Genomic DNA, 16,185 nt, shown 5'->3' with positions numbered 1-16,185 from the left:
ATACAAAAGTGTGTTTGAAGGGACACTTGGCTCAATGAAAGGAGTTCAAGTGAAACTCAAGATAAAGCCTAATAGTCAACCAAAAAGTCTCAATTCACTCCAAGGTCGAAGAAGAATTAATACAACTTGTTATCACTGATGTGTTAGAGCTGGTTATAATGAGTGACTGGGCTACCCCCATTGTACCTGTCATGAAACCAGATGGCTCAGTTCCTATTTGTGGTGATTTTAGAACAAGCATAAATCCAGTGTTGTGTGCTGAGCAATATCCACTTCCTTTAATTGAAAATTTGTTTGCTGGGTTATCAGGTGGGGAGATGTTCAACAAGATTGATCTTTCACAAGGATATTTACAGACGAATATAGCCACTAAATCTCAATCATTGCTTACAAAGGTCTTTTTTTGTTACAAAAGATTGTGTTTTGGAATAACATCCGCACCAGCCCTCCTCCAAAGATGGATTGATCAGGTTTTAAGTGGTCTCTCTGGTGTACAATGTTCCCTGGATGATATTCTAATTACAGGGTCCAGTGAACAAGAGCACTTGAATAATTTGGAAGCAACATTGGAACATCTTCAAGCACATGGTCTGAATTTCAAGAAAAGTGTGGCTTTTTCCAGACGTTAATCCAGTATTTGGGTCACATTATTGATAGTAAAGGCCTACATAAAGCACTTAAAAAGATGGACTCTATTTTAGAAGCACCATGTTGGACGAATGTGATGCACTTAAAGTTCTGTTGGGATTAGTACATTATTATGGCACATTTGTTCCAATCTTAGCTACATTATTGAAGCCATTGCATAATTTACTATGTATAAAACAATCATGGGACTGGACAACAGAATGTGAAAAAGCTGCTCTGGGATCCTATGTTTTATGGGGTCCTCTCTTCAGCTTCAGTCCCAGCTACTGCCACTGATGCCACCCTAGCACTGCTGGGACTGATGGAGCTTGGCTGGCAGCCCCAGAGGGCAGGACTTCTGCCCCAAGGAGTGTTGGAAGTCCCATTTGGCTCTCGTTAATGAGCCCTGCAGCACTTTATGAGGGAGCAGTGAGTTGGCATGGAGCATGTTAGCTTGTTAGCTCCACACTGATGTGGTCTCCAGGGTGGGATGGCATGCCTTCTGCACCCCCTCTCACCACCACCATATTATTCTGCCCACAGTATGTATTATTTGATGATGACCACTCTTGTGACGACCACTCTTGCATCTTTGAATCCTCCAGTTATTTTTTGGACAACTATTTTATTGTTTCAAGGGAACTAAAATTCATAACTTTTACGTACATAGAACAATCCTGACATTTCCTGCGTAGAAGGATCAAAGTGCACAGGGCTGTCTCAATAATAATGCCTTTATGCTGGTAAAGGTGGCAAGGACTTTGTGATTGACTCAAAATGCAGTTTGCCTATGTCACGGGTTTTGAGCGCAGTGTGCATACAAATAATATTGGATTAGTCTCATGACAATTAGATACCCAAAGATGTGAAGTGTTTACAGTGTTGCTGCTACAAAGCTGGCTTCGGGCCATCAGTAATATGGATGTGCTGATCCTCCCATTGACCTTCCCATAATGTTCCATGGCCTCTGCCAATGTCACACACCAGTCTACACAGTCAGAGGAAATAGGACATGGCCTGTAAACTTCCTGCCTATGATGGGGTCTCAATGGGTTGTATTCTCTGCAGTAATTCTCCCATTCTAATGAGAGGACTTCAATTTATACAAGAGAGTGTTCAATACTCATTGCTACCAAACTGACATTAAGGACATTGACACTTTTGCAGCATAGCTGAATTTTATGTGAAAGTCTATAGAATAAAACCATGTGCTTGCAACTCGAGCCTTTTGCACCAGCAGACAATTGTACAAACTCCACCCTGATCCTAGATTCCTTTGAATATCCCAGGCTCAAGTTCATTGTTTATAGGATCCCTACAATGCAGAAAGAGGCCATTCAGCCCATCGAGCTTGCACTGACAACAATCTCACCCAGGCTTCAGCCCTGTAACCCCATGTATTTGCCCTGCTGACACTAAGGGGCAATTTAGCATGGCCAATCAACGTAACACGCACAACTTTGGAGTGTGGGGGGGAATCCAGAGCACCCGGAGGAATCCCATGCAGACATGGGGAGAATGTGCAAACTCCACACAGTCACCCAAAGCCGGAATCGAACCCAGGTCCCTGGTGCTGTGAGGCAGCAGTGCTAAACACTGTGCCACCGTGCTACTGTGGTGATTAGTCTGTAGTAAAGGCAGGGACAAGTTTCAAAGTACACCAATATGTTGTCTCAGCATAGTCAGATAGCTATCCCCAAAGTTGGCAATTAGCAATGGTAACGTGTAGAACCAGGTACCAATTACCAATTAACAATACTAATATGCAGAGCAAGGCATTTGCCCCAAAGGTGGGAATTCATAATGGTAATGTGTCAAGCCAGATACCTGCCAGAGCTGGAGAACTGGGAGAAATTATGGGCATCTTATTATAAAAGGCATTTTGGAGTTAGCACGGAGTGTAGATTCAGTGGAACAATTCAGACTTACAATAGAGAGGTTACAGCCTTTTGAACCTCGAGACCTATTCAGTGAAGAGAAGGTTAAAGGGGCAATCCCAATACAAATGCTGAAAGAATTTGAGAGAGAAAGTGGTAAAATGTTATTCCCACATGCCAATAAATTGCTAACAAACTTAAGATTTAAAAGCATAAACACAAAGGAGCTTTTTACAGCTGAAGGGCTATTGGGGTACAGAATTCATTAGCTGCTGAAGCCAAGTCAAGCACAATATTTAAGAGGGAAAATAGATGGATATTTGAAGAACAGAAATATTCCAAAGCCTGGAGAAAAGCAGAAAAATGAGATGAGAAATGATAGCCCCATCGCGGAGTTAGAACCATAGACCGAATTAGTACCTTCTGTGCTCATCTCTCGATAATTTGATATATTGCCATGCATCAGTTATGCTGCATATTTAGGACTGATTAATGCATGGTTATCTTGAGTCATTCCAGATCTCTCACACACAGGAAGGAAGATTATAATTTGTGTCATATAATATCATTAGCATTATTCCCAGAAATCACCATGGATGATTGTTCCTTGCTTGGGAACTTGCTGATAGTGTAATGTAATATTCTCTTCATGCTGTTTGCATTCATTAGTTTGTTTTGATTGACAGCTGATTGATTGAGGAGCCTCGTGCAGTGCTGTGCTGATGAATTAGGTCAGGTGCATGGTGCAAACTCCTATTATCTGGAATTATCTATTATTAAAATCTGACTGCGGAATGTCTTTGCAGTTTTCAATCTGTGAACTTGGTCCCATCATTAAAAAATAGCTTTCTGCGCCTTGCTCTTACTGACTCTTGTTCGGTAGAATTATAAGATTGTAAGGAACTGAACAAGAACAAAGAACAAAGAACAATACAGCACAGGAACAGGCCCTTCGGCCCTCCAAGCCCGCGCCGCTCCCCGGTCCAGGATTGAATCCTGAATCCAGGATCCCCGCCCAATTTTCCAGCCTATCTACATCCTCATATCCTATCCACCGAGCTGTCCCTCACAGCTACGATGCTTTGTTCATCACAACCTATTAACTCACCCCCACCCCCCCATTCCAGACCATGTGATCTCCAGGGAGAGGCGAAAACCCAGAGTGAAAACCCCAGGGCCAATATGGGGAAAAAAAATTCTGGGAAATTCCTCTCCGACCCCCTGAGGCGATCGAAACGAGTCCAGGTGATCACACTGGCCCAGAACTGTTGAGAATTATTTCACAGAATCATGCAGTGCAATTGCAGGCCATTTGGCCCATCCTGTCTGTGCTCGCTCTTTGAAAGAGGTATCCAATGATGTTTTCCTTGATTGGGAAACGAGGGTTCACAGTCTCAGGACACGGGTTAGACAATTTAGGACTGAGATGAGGAAAGATTTCTTCACTCAAAGGGTAGTGAGCCCATTGAATTTTCTACCACAAAAGGCTGTGGAGGCCAAGTCACTGAATGTCTTCAAGAAAGAGCTACATAATTTTTAGATTTTAATGACATCAAGGGGTATGGGGAGAAAGTGAGAAAGCGGGAATATGGTTTGAGATAGAGGATCGGCCATTCTCATATTGAATGGTGGAGCAGGCTCAAAGGGCAGAATGGTCTACTTCTTCTCCCAGTTTCTATGTTTCTGTGTTTTCTATGTTTCATTCTGATCTTTCCCCATACCTCTGCAATCCTCTCCTTTTAAGTAGAGATCCAAATGTCTTTTGAAAGTTAATCTTGAATCTATTTCCAGCATCTTTCCAGATGATAACACCTCTCAACGTAAACACACTTATCCTCATTTCTCCCCTGTTTTTTTGTAAATTATCCTTTTTTTTAATGCTTTCATGGGATGTGGGTGCCACTGACAAGGCCAACATTTGCTGCCCCTCTCTACCTGCCTTTGAGAAGGTGGCGGTGAACCGCCTTCTTCAACCACTTGTGTCTTAGAATCATAGAATCCCCACAGTACAGAAGGAGGCCATTCGGTCCATTGAATCTGCACTGACTCCAACAGAGCTTGTTACAAAGGCCCTCACCCTGTCACCGCATGTATTTACTCCACTAATTCCCCTAACATACACCTCTGGGGAAACGAAGGGGCGATTTAGCATGGCCAATCCACTTAACCTGCACATCTTTGGACTTCTCCTCATTCTTCCTACCACAGTGTATCACTTCACATTGCTCGGGGTCTGCTTGTCCCACCAGTCTATGTATTCCTGAATTCTGGTACATTTCTGAGTTTTGTATCATTTGCAAACTTTGACATTATATCCACCCACACATCCCCCCCCCCCACCAACCCCCCCACCCCCACCCCACCCCCCACCCACCACCCATCCAGTCCATGTCATTAATACTTATCAAAAGGAACAGTTGTCCTAATACTGCATCCGGGGGGACCCGAATGTGTACACTTCCCTCTGGACTGAAATACAGCTGTCCACCACTACTGTCTCCTTTAATCAATTTTGTACCCATGCTGCCTTTAATCCCAGGGGTGTTTATATTCCCTGCCTCTATTTATAAAGTTAATTACCCATATGCTTCTTTTAACAGCTTCATCATTCATGGTGATATAAATGTTTCATCTTGTACTTGCAATTAGTTCATTATTCTTTGATCACACTCTAAATAATCAAATAATCTCCTGTGCTTGCATTAATTAAAAGGTACTGTTACTTTTTTATTACATTATTTGCTACAGATGGTGATAAGAGAGAATGGACACCCCCCTTCCCTTCCCTTCCCTTACTGTCTGTAGTCAATGCGCTTTTTGAAAAAGGGAGCTGTGTGTTTCTGAGCTCCTGTGTGTGTAGTCAATTTGAACAAATAACAGAAAGCTTTCGTGGATTTAAGTAAACAGGATCACTTATTCACACATTCATCCCAATAGTCCAACACTACGTCACTTACTTGGCACACGCACACACTCAAGAAAAAAACGCAGTTAAAGAGAGCAGTGCATTTTTACAAGGCGTAAACAAAAGCATAGTTCATAATTTATGCATTTGGTTTGTGCTTGGAAAAGCATGTTGTGTAGGCCCACTGAAGAAGGTGTTTCACTCCTGAAGGGTGGTCCATGTGGATTCAGCAGCCAGAGTTGTACATCAGAACTGTTGCAGATTCCCTCAAAGAGATGGATCTTCAGCAGGTCACCAAGTTAGTTACTTGAAGACTTCTTGCCAGGAGGTCAGTTTTCTGTACTGGTGGACTTGAAAAGAAACAATCTGAGGTAGCTTAAGATATTGCAGTCTCCAGTTTATAACGGCTATGTAGAGGGGGTGATGTTGTTCGTGACAGTTTTCTTGTAGTTGGAAAGGTGTCGGCTGTGCCCCTTGGGGGCCTAAACCCACATTAAGATTCTGGCAGTAGCTCTTCAGCAAGTGTAATAATTCAGAAAGGTTCTTGTAATGACCTATCCAGTAATGGAAAGTAGGGAGATGTCTCTGTAATTTCCACAGTTGGATTTGTCCATTTTCTTGAAGATTGCCACAATCATGGTGAGCTTGAGATCATTCAGGACTTACTCTTCATTCCAGATCTGATGGACCAGAGCATGGAGCTGTAAAGATTTCAGTGGGGATTCCATCACTTCCTGCTGCTATGTTATTCTTCATTTGGATGCTGACTTTCATCACCTTCATCGGCGTTGGCGGAGTTCTGAGCTCATCTCTAAATGGGTGTTGTGGAATGGAGTTGAAGATCTTCTCATCAACAATTGATTCTTGATTGTAAGGGCCTTCAAAATTCTCCCTGCAATGGGCATTGACAGCTTTCCTTTCCTTGATCAGATTTCCTTGTCCTTAGGCCTCAGAGGTGCTGGTCCTTGAGTATTTCAACCATTAATGGTATTTGTGGCAGAGAAGAAGACATACATTTCATTCATATCAGCAAGATGAATTCCCTTTGTCTTGTTTGCCCATCACATGCTTTTCGTATGCACCTTTGTACCTCAGCCTTTACTTACTAGTCACAGGTAAGGCTTACATTAACACTGCAATGAAGTTACTGTGAAATTCCTCTAGTCGCCACATTCCGGTGCCTGTTCGAGTCAATGCACCTAACCAGCACGTCTTTCAGAATGTGCGAAGAAACTGCAGCACCCGGAGGAAACCCACACAGGCACGGGGAGAATGTGCAAACTCCACACAAAGTGACCCAAGCCAAGAATTGAACCTGGGTCCCTGACTCTGTGAGGTTGCAGTGCTAAGCACTGTGTCACCATGCCACCCCAAAAATCAAAGTGGAGAATGTGGGCACTTGTTGATAGGCCAGTTTCTTTTGCTTTGAGTGTGGTTCATTCTGCCAGGTGCAGAAGGTCTTGTGCTTGCAATCAGTTCATTAATTTCCTGACCATTTCATCAAAACAATTCCATTTCCTGTCAGAAAATCCAAGTGTCTCTTTGCAGGCCTTAGGGACATCCCCAGCACTCTGTTCTTGATTGAAGTTTGAAAGCTTTTCCTAAGACACTGTTGTAATTGGTCCGCTTCAATTGGATCCTCCAGAGCTTTGATGTTGATCTTTCATGGATAGCTCTTCTGTTGCATCCATTGTTTGGGAGCCGGTTTGATGAACATAACCGAACCAGTAAGTCAATAACCAGTCCAGCAGCAATCAGTCCCTGTCATTGCTCTGGTGGTGCAAACACCTTTGCGATTCCGGGTACAGGCAATGATATAATCAATCAGCTGCCAGTGCTTGTGCTGTTGGCGTTGCCATGACATTTTGTACTTGTTCTCCTGGCAGAGCAGGACATTGGTGATGGTAAGCCCACGTTTTGTACATTTCATATGGAGAAGAATGCATGTTGGAGTTTACATTTCCAACTCCTTCCCTGTCAGTTATTCCATTTCAGAGACTGGAATCTCTTTCAACTCTGCCGTTGATAAGTTGGAGAAGGATAAGCCAATCCTCCTTAGGAACCCCAGAGTGAACTTAACCAAGTTTGGCACAGAGATCTTCCTCTGTTTCGTTGTCAGCATATGGAATTGGAGCATATGTACTGAGCATGGTGACAAATTGAATCCTTGTCAGTTTGAAATAAGAGTCATGAAGGGCTCATTTCTTCCAAGAGGGAACTCATGAAGCTGGTTCACAAGTTAGTCCATGACGGTAAATCCAACTCCATGATCTCTGCGTTTCCTCTGATTTCCCTTTCCAGGGAAAGTATCGCTGTCTTGGAGTTTCTTGAGCTACCTCTCTCCAGCCCAGTGGGCGTCACTCAGAGTGGTGATGTCAATGACATCACAGCTGAGTTCTTGTTAACAAACACAGTGAGACACTCGCAGGTGTGTCAGGAGAGTCCTGATGTTCCACATCCCAAACTTTCCTATTTGTGTCTTTTGTGTGTTCCATAGAAACTAGAAGCAGGAGTAGGCCGTTGGGCCCTTCAAGCCTGCTCCGCCATTCATTTTTATCATGGCTGATCATCCAATTCAATATCCTGATTCCCCCTTCCCCCCAAATCCCTTGATCCCTTTAGCCCCAACAGCTATATCTCATTTCTTTTTGAAATCAGACAACATTTTGGTCTCAACTACATTCTGTGGTAGTGAATTCCACACATTCACCACCCTCTGGGTGAAGAAATTTCTCCTCACCTCAGTCCTAAAAGTTTTACCTCTTATCCTCAAACTATGACCCCTAGTTCTGGACTTCCCCACCACTGGGAGCATTCTTTCTGAATCTACCCTGTCTAACCCTGTTAGAATTTTATAAGTTTCTATGAGATGCCCTCTCACTCTTCTAAACTCCAGTGAATATAATCCTCACCAACTTAGTCACTCCTCATATGACAGACCTGCTATCCCAGGAATCAACCTGGTAAACCTTCCCTGTACTCACTGTACTCCCTCTGTGTTTCTAGCACAGAAGGTAATCCCTTTGGATGCGGTTATCCAGTGGGGAGAAGTGAAGCAGACTATGTTTAGGGCACAATTTCCCACCCCCCTCCCATCTCCAAGTGGATCCTAAAGGCGGCTCAGTCACTGATACAGCTCCGAGGGCTCGACATCCGTCTTGTAACTGACACTTCTGTGTCAGATCATGACTGGAAGCTCCCAGATAATACAATCCTGCCCCCATCGCCCTTCGCCAGTCACTGGGAGACGTGCTCAGAAAGAAAGAAACCTGTACGTTGCCCATCAGATTCCTTATGTGGCTTGAACAAAACCTTGATCCAATGGCAAGGAAACCAAGAAGATTGGGGCATTTCTTTCAACTGCCAGAACAGCCTTTGAGATATTCCAGATGGCATATCTTTCTCCTCCTGTTGTGATGCTAAGGACTTGTTTGCCAGAACCTCATCTGCTGGGTATTTCCAGGGTTCCTAACAGGCTTCCACTGGAAATAAAAACTGCCCAAAACATAAGGGGCGGGAGTTTACGGCCTCGCTGGAGTGAGACCGGAAAATCCCGCCCAAGGTGAATGGACATTTCCATTGCCCACCCTTCGCACGCTCCCATTCCGTTGTTGCGGGCAGTAGAATTCCGGCGATGGAGTCCCACCATACTTCATCTTGTTTGATCATCCTTTTCTTATTCATTGCCCAGGTTCTTCAGCAAGGATGAGGAGTTGGACTTTGGAATGCCAGCAATGTATGTACCACACAGCAACCTGGACTACACAAAGACCAAGCACGTAAATGTTCTTTATGGTTTAGGTTAATTAGACAGGTCAGTATTTCCATTCATATCTTAAAAATGTCACAGCTAAAAGAAATCCCATATTTCTCCTTCATCCAAAGTTTATTTTCTGGTGTCACAAGTTGGCTTATATTAACACTGCAATGAAGTCATTGTGAAAATCCCCTAGTCACCACGCTCCAGCGCCTGTTCAGGTACACTGAGAGAGAATTTAGCATGGCCCTCAATAAGGCAGTAACATTCTTACCTTGTTTTGCTCTTTTCGAACAATATTAAACTTGCTCACTTGCTCGGAGATCTTTGCGGGAACTAACCTCAAATATCTGTGTGCTATGGCCTAAAAATATTCCCTTCCCTTAGGCTATTGATTCTGGTAGAGATCTGTCTCCTGATAGCATTTGTGTAACTCTCAGGGGATCTAAGCAATGCAGTCCCTGAACTCAGCCTGTGATGATATGCAGCAGCTCAAATGGACAGAGACAGAGAGAGAGGAGAAAATCACCAAGAGAGAATGGAACAACAGGCTGGCAATAATAAGAAGCACACAGATAGAAACAGGTTCCTTTTCCTGCTCATTTGTTTTTCAACCTGCTTTGCCTCACAAGGGCTTCAGGCTGAAGAGTTAACCTGTGTGGACTTGTATGTCTGTAGCTACAGCTCTCTACAATAGGCCTGCAGAAAGTACAGACATTGGTTTGCGTTGGGTGACTGTACTTTATTTCTTTCTCTCATTGTGCAGAGTGCCTTGCTTTGCTTAGCAGCTTCCCACAGGGATGTGATTGAATCCAGGAACTCACTGAGGCCCAATTTTTCACTCCTGAAGCAGGTAGGCAGAGTTGAGAAATCGCCTGGCTTGCTACATACGCCTTGGAAAAAAGTGCCCCGAGCGACAGGATCTTTGTTCTGCAGCCCTGCCCCCACAATTACAAAGCAGAGGCCACCACAGAGGCTGCCGAGTGTCAAGGTGGGCTGGTTACAAAGTCCGCCTTGGTTCTCGGGTGCTCCATCACAGTTGTTTTCTTAAACATTAGCTCCTCTAGTTCTCACCCATCACCCATCCCCTCACCCCCCCCACCACCCATACCCAATGCCCATGCAGGCTAACTCATGTCAACCCATGACCCCCATCCACCCTCATATTCCCTTATAGCCACTATGCCAACTTAATGCCACCTAGTGCCAACTCAGGAGATTCCACTCATTTCCATGGCCCATTATGACTCCTTATAGCCCATTAGCTTGATGCCAAATCATGCCAGCCTATGCCTCCCACTCACCCAAGCAGCCCTTCCTAGCTGCTATGCCAACTTAGTGCCAACTCATGACCCGCACCTTCCATCTTTTGCCCTTCCACCCTCCATGCCACCAGTATCCATCAGAGGCCGATCCCAGGAGCCATGCTGAGATGAAATAAAATAAAGTTCTAAATATCTGTTACAGGCTTCGCAACATTATTCCCAAAAGCCCATTCACTGCATTGGAACACCCACAAGTACTTAATCTATTATAAAAATAAACATTTGTATTCATAACCCCACATCAAATACAGCTAATCCTTTAATAATCTCTTTGAGCTGCCATTCAAATAATGAACTTCCACACTCCACAGTGAGAATGATAGGCTATGGTAAAGTTAAGCAGTAATAATAGTACAATAATAGCACTCAGGGCTATGTTAGCAATAAGCTATTGAAACTCCAAACACAGTTTCTTTCGACTCACAGATGCAGGCAGGCAGTCCTTTTTCAATTTTTAAGGTGAGGCTATTTGAGAAAATTCACAGCTTGATGGTTCTGTATATCTTAACCACCATTCATGAGCATTTATGTCAACATTTAAAACAAATGTCACTCGCAGACTACTGGAGAAGCCATTGTTCCTGTGAAAATGGGGTCTATTTGAACTCAGCGCTTAGTTCAAATGGCCACGCTGAGTTCAGGTTTCCCTCATGTGTGAGTTACGTCCTGCCTCTGTTCCCCCACCAACCCCTTGGACAAAAGTAGGATTTGTCGGAAATGGAGGCTGGGTCCGCCTGCCAATTCTCCACGACTCTGGGAAAATCCACACCTCAGTGTGGTAAGTGAAGGGTATTGTCTTGTATCACAGATTCCATGGGGTAGAATGGGCACAGGTAAGGCTACAACTGAAAACTCTGACAAAATAAATCCTCCAGCCAAGTTCCATTTATAAAACTCTGCAGGAATGTGGGGAGAGTCCTTACTGGCTCTGACCATGGGTGTTAATACTTTACCAATTCCTTTCAAGCATAGATAAAAAGTATAACAGCTTCCTTGTGATAGCTTCATAAAAATGATTTATTTCCAACACATTAATCATTTCAGAGTTTAAATAATTAATAGTGTCTCGTTTGGAAGTGGCTTGCAGTGCATTAATTGAATAAATGTCACTGAGACAGTTGTAATTAAGCAATGCCCATTAGCCACACCACATCCTCAGTATAAGGACTATGATCTTTGCCTAATCGCTGACTTAACAAAACAGAGCTATTACTATATGTTTATAGACAAGGCTTCTCTTTTAGAAAAATTAATCCTGATAAACTTATCCCTCTTATGCTATTCAATTTTAAGATTGCTGCCATCCTTTTTCCATGCTGTCCTTCCCGATATGATTTAACAAATTGAGAATTTTCCAGAATCTTTCAGGTTTGATTCCCAGCTTGGGTCACTGTCTGTGTGGAGTCTGCACGTTCTCCCCGTGTCTGTGTGGGTTTCCTCCGGGTGCTGCGGTTTCCTCCCACAGTCCAAAGATATGCTGGTTAGACTGATTGGCCATGCTAAATTGCCCCTTAGTGTCATGGGGATTAGCAGGGTAAATATGTGGGGTTACGGGGATAGGCCTTGGGTTGGATTGTTGTCGATGAAGACTCGATGGGCCAAATAGCCTCCTGCACTATAGGGATTCTATGATTCTATTCTATGGTTCTTCTCCCTCTCTCTGCCACTCCTCTAAATGGGATGAAACAGTCATCAGCTGATGAATTCTCCATATGTTAAATGCCAGTGAAGCTTCACTACTGAGACTGGTCCAGATTTTCCAGTCAAAATCACAGTGAGGCTAATGGAGTTTGGCACTGTTGATGTGCGAAAAGTGCAATGAATTATGTCGAGTAGAAGTTGCACAGTTTAACTGTGATGAGCTGCTCTGATATTGGCGTCATAAACACAATGGGTGAAATTTTCTTGTCCCACCTGCCAGGGGTGTCATAGCAGGCAGGACAGGACCATGCGAAGGTCTGTTGACCTCGGGTGGGATTTTCCGTCTTCGGAGCAAGTACAGCTGGAAAACCCTGTCCATTGTCTTGCTATCTGCCTTACCATCAAAATGCATCGATTGGCATAAAGTTGCTATGTTTGCCCAGTAGATGTGAACTAAGCACATTGCAGAAAGTTAAGTCAAATCATGTTAATTCTAAGTATCCGTATGATGATGTGATAGGTATTAATTACTGCCAGTCAACCTCTCTGGCACGGAAAATTATCTAAAGTGTGGAATCTCATTCCTAAGGTTTAATTGCTGGTGATTTTAAAATAGAAAATATTTACTTTTTAACTTCCTTTCTTCTTTACTCTTTCTCATAATCCAATCCTTTTTCCCTCTCTTTGGGTTCAATTTTAACTCCATGTAAGTGACTGTGTTCTGAGTGAGTTGGAATCTTGCCCTTTATTTCTTTCTCTATCTCAATGGTGTTGAATTCATCCACTTTAATTCACGTATCTCCTCAGTCCATGCACTGTTAATTTCACAATCCTTAAATCTGATTGGTTACAGAGACACACAGTTGCTCGTCCCATTCATGTTTGACTTCCCTCACTGCAATGTTATCTTCCGCGCACTTACAGAAACCTATCACCAAAAAATTTGAAAAGCTAACTGGACAAGGACAAGTCTAACCATGGCAGATGCCATTAGATGCCCTGTGCCATTAATTTTCAATGATAGTGAGGAGTAGTGGCATTGTGGTAATGTTGGTGGATTAGTGATCCAGAGACCAAGGCTAGTGCTCTGGGGACATGGGTTCAAATCCCACCCCAGTAATTGGTGGAGTTTGAATTCAGTTAATAAATCTGGAATATAAAGCTAGTCTCAGTAATGGTGACCATGGAACCATCGATTACTGTAACAACCTACCTGGTTCACTAATATCCTTTAGAGAAGGAAATCTGTCGTCCTTACCTGGTCTGGCCTACATGTAACTCCAGACCCACAGCAATGTGGTTGACTCCTAACTGCCCTCTGACCTGGCCTAGCAAGCCACTCAGTCCAAGGGAAATTAGGGATGGGCAATAAATGCTGGCCCAGCCAGTGACACCCACATCCCATGAAAGAATAAAAAAAGCTGAAACTTGAAACCTAGGTCTTGCACTTCAATCCCCAGCTATAACCAGTTAGTGCCAGTTGAACACTCAACAAGTTCCCATCTCCCATGCCTTATGATTATCTGGATGACTTCAGATAAGAACTGCTGGAGCAAACTGGAATTTAACAGATGCCATAGTTCTGTTTGTTTCTTTGATGAGTGCAATTATTGAGTGGTTTGGGACACAATAATGGTCTTCCATTAGCTGTTATGAATCTTAAAACCAGTCCAATGAAAATTAACTTTATCCAGTGTAACTGTATGCTTGGGATCTGTCTGTTAATCTACTGATTGACAAATGCAGTTGAAGGTATTGAATTGTCCTTAGCATGTACAGCTCCCAGATTGAGGTCTGCACCCTTTCCCTGAAAGAAAGCAGTGTTTCATTTCATAGAATCATAGAATCCCTACAATGCAGAAGAGGCCATTCAGCCCATTGAGTCTGCACCGGCTCTCCAATAGAGCATCTTACCCAGGCTCACCCCTTGCCCTATCCCTGCAACCCCACGCATTTAGCCCACTAATCCCCCTAACCTACACATCTTTGGACACCAACGGGCAATTTAGCATGGCCAATTCACCTAACCTGAATATCTTTGGACTGTGGGAGGAAACCGGAGCACCTGGAGGAAACCCACGCAGACACGGGGAGAACGTGCAAACTCCGCACAGTCACCCGAGGCCAGAATTAAACCCGGTTCCCTGGAGCTGTGAGGCACCAGTGCTAACCACTGTGCCACCGTGCTATTCTCATGCTCTCCATTATAATCTTTTCACTTGCTGTGTTATTGTTGGGGACGATTGTCTAGTTGTAATGTTGCTTTGATCACTGCATTTCCGTTGATAGTAATGCTGACATATGGCTCAACACCTGAGCGTTTCACAGTTTCCGACCAGATTTGACAATTCAGCTTATCTGGGACCGTTCCAAGTTGGAGAACTTCCTGAATGGCAAATTCCAAAAAGGTGGCAACAGCATTCTCATTCAGCTATTTCCTGAGAATTGTTGAATGAAAAGGGAACAGTCACTGTGAAGCTACTTTGACTTTTTGGATAGCAAGCAAAGGCTGCAGTTATTCAGCCGGCGTGAAGCTAAAAGAAATTAGCATGGAACTGGGAAAGGATTACATTCCACAGGCTGTCGGAATGAAATGTTAACATCTGGTCACACAAACTCAGTCAGTCAGCCACTTTCTGCCAACAGTACAAAATATTAACTGCAAATCGGGACAAAGCAATTACAGAATGTGCTCATCAACGGACAATGATAAATTAGCATCACAGCCACATCTGCTTCACAACTCAGAAAGAGCCATGACATCACTGATTTTATAAGAAAATGGTCAGATTAAATAAATCCCTCAATTATATCTCATCTAATGAAGCTTCATATAGGCTATTAGATAGTGAATTTTAAATGAAACTGCGTTAGAAGCATTCCGAAAGAAATGAATTGGCCTTTGTGTTAGGATCTGAGACAATACATCTCTCTGACCTATAAGTAGCTGGAAGTTGAGCATTTTGTTGCCTGTTACTTGCATTTTCCTCGCTCTCTTTTTCAAACAAAATTTGCTATCGAGGAGTGGGCAATTCTGCAATTTCTGCCCACTGCACTTGCCTGAGAAAGTGGTTTTCATTCTGTAGAAATAACAGCCTACTGGAGTGCAGGAGTTCCTGGGTCTGGACAGTGAGTACAGATGTTCCTGAGTCTGTGACAGTGAATGCAGATGTTCCTGAATCTGAGACAGTGAGTGCAGATGTTCCTAAGTCTGAGACAGTGAGTGCAGATGTTCCCAGGTCTAAGACAGTGAGTGCAGATGTTCATGGGGCTGTGACAGTGAGTGCAGATGTTCGTGGGGCTGTGACAGTGAGTGCAGATGTTCGTGGGGCTGTGATAGTGAATGTAGATGTTCCTGGGTCTGAGACAGTGAGGGCAGATGTTCATGGGGCTGTGACAGTGAGTGTAGATGCTCCTGATTTTGAGATAGTGAATGCAGATGTTCATGGGGCTGTGACAGTGAGTGTAGATATTCCTGGGTCTGAGACAGTGAGTGCAGATGTTCATGGGGCTGTGACAGTGAGTGCAGATGTTCCTGGGTCTGAGACAGTGAGTGCAGATGTTCATGGGGCTGTGACAGTGACTGCAGATGTTCCTAGGTCTGAGACAGTGGGTGCAGATGTTCCTGGGTCTGAGACAGTGAGTGCAGATGTTCCTGGGTCTGAGACAGTGAGTGCATATGTTCATGGGGCTGTGACAGTGAGTGCAGATGTTCATGGGGCTGTGACAGTGAGTGCAGATGTTCCTGAGTCTGTGACAGTGAGTGGAGATATTCCTGGGTCTGTGACAGTGAGTGCAGATGCTCCTGATTCTGAGATAGTGAATGCAGATGTCCATGGGGCTGACATAATAGCTCTTGGTGTTAAATCTGGAACTTGACCCAGTGTGAGCAGCTGTGTCCTCTCTCTGTAATAAATACCATTGCTGCAATAGGTTGCCTGGAGTAGTGACATCTAATATTTTTTCCAGCAACCTTCAGCCCCAAATTTTGTGCTCCATTGCTTCTTGGAATTGTGAGTTGATAACAGGGTTGAATTAAGCATCTAGGACCTT

Source organism: Mustelus asterias, chromosome 4, assembly GCF_964213995.1.
Source record: "Mustelus asterias chromosome 4, sMusAst1.hap1.1, whole genome shotgun sequence".
NCBI lineage: Eukaryota > Metazoa > Chordata > Chondrichthyes > Carcharhiniformes > Triakidae > Mustelus > Mustelus asterias.
This window is presented reverse-complemented; position numbering follows the sequence as displayed.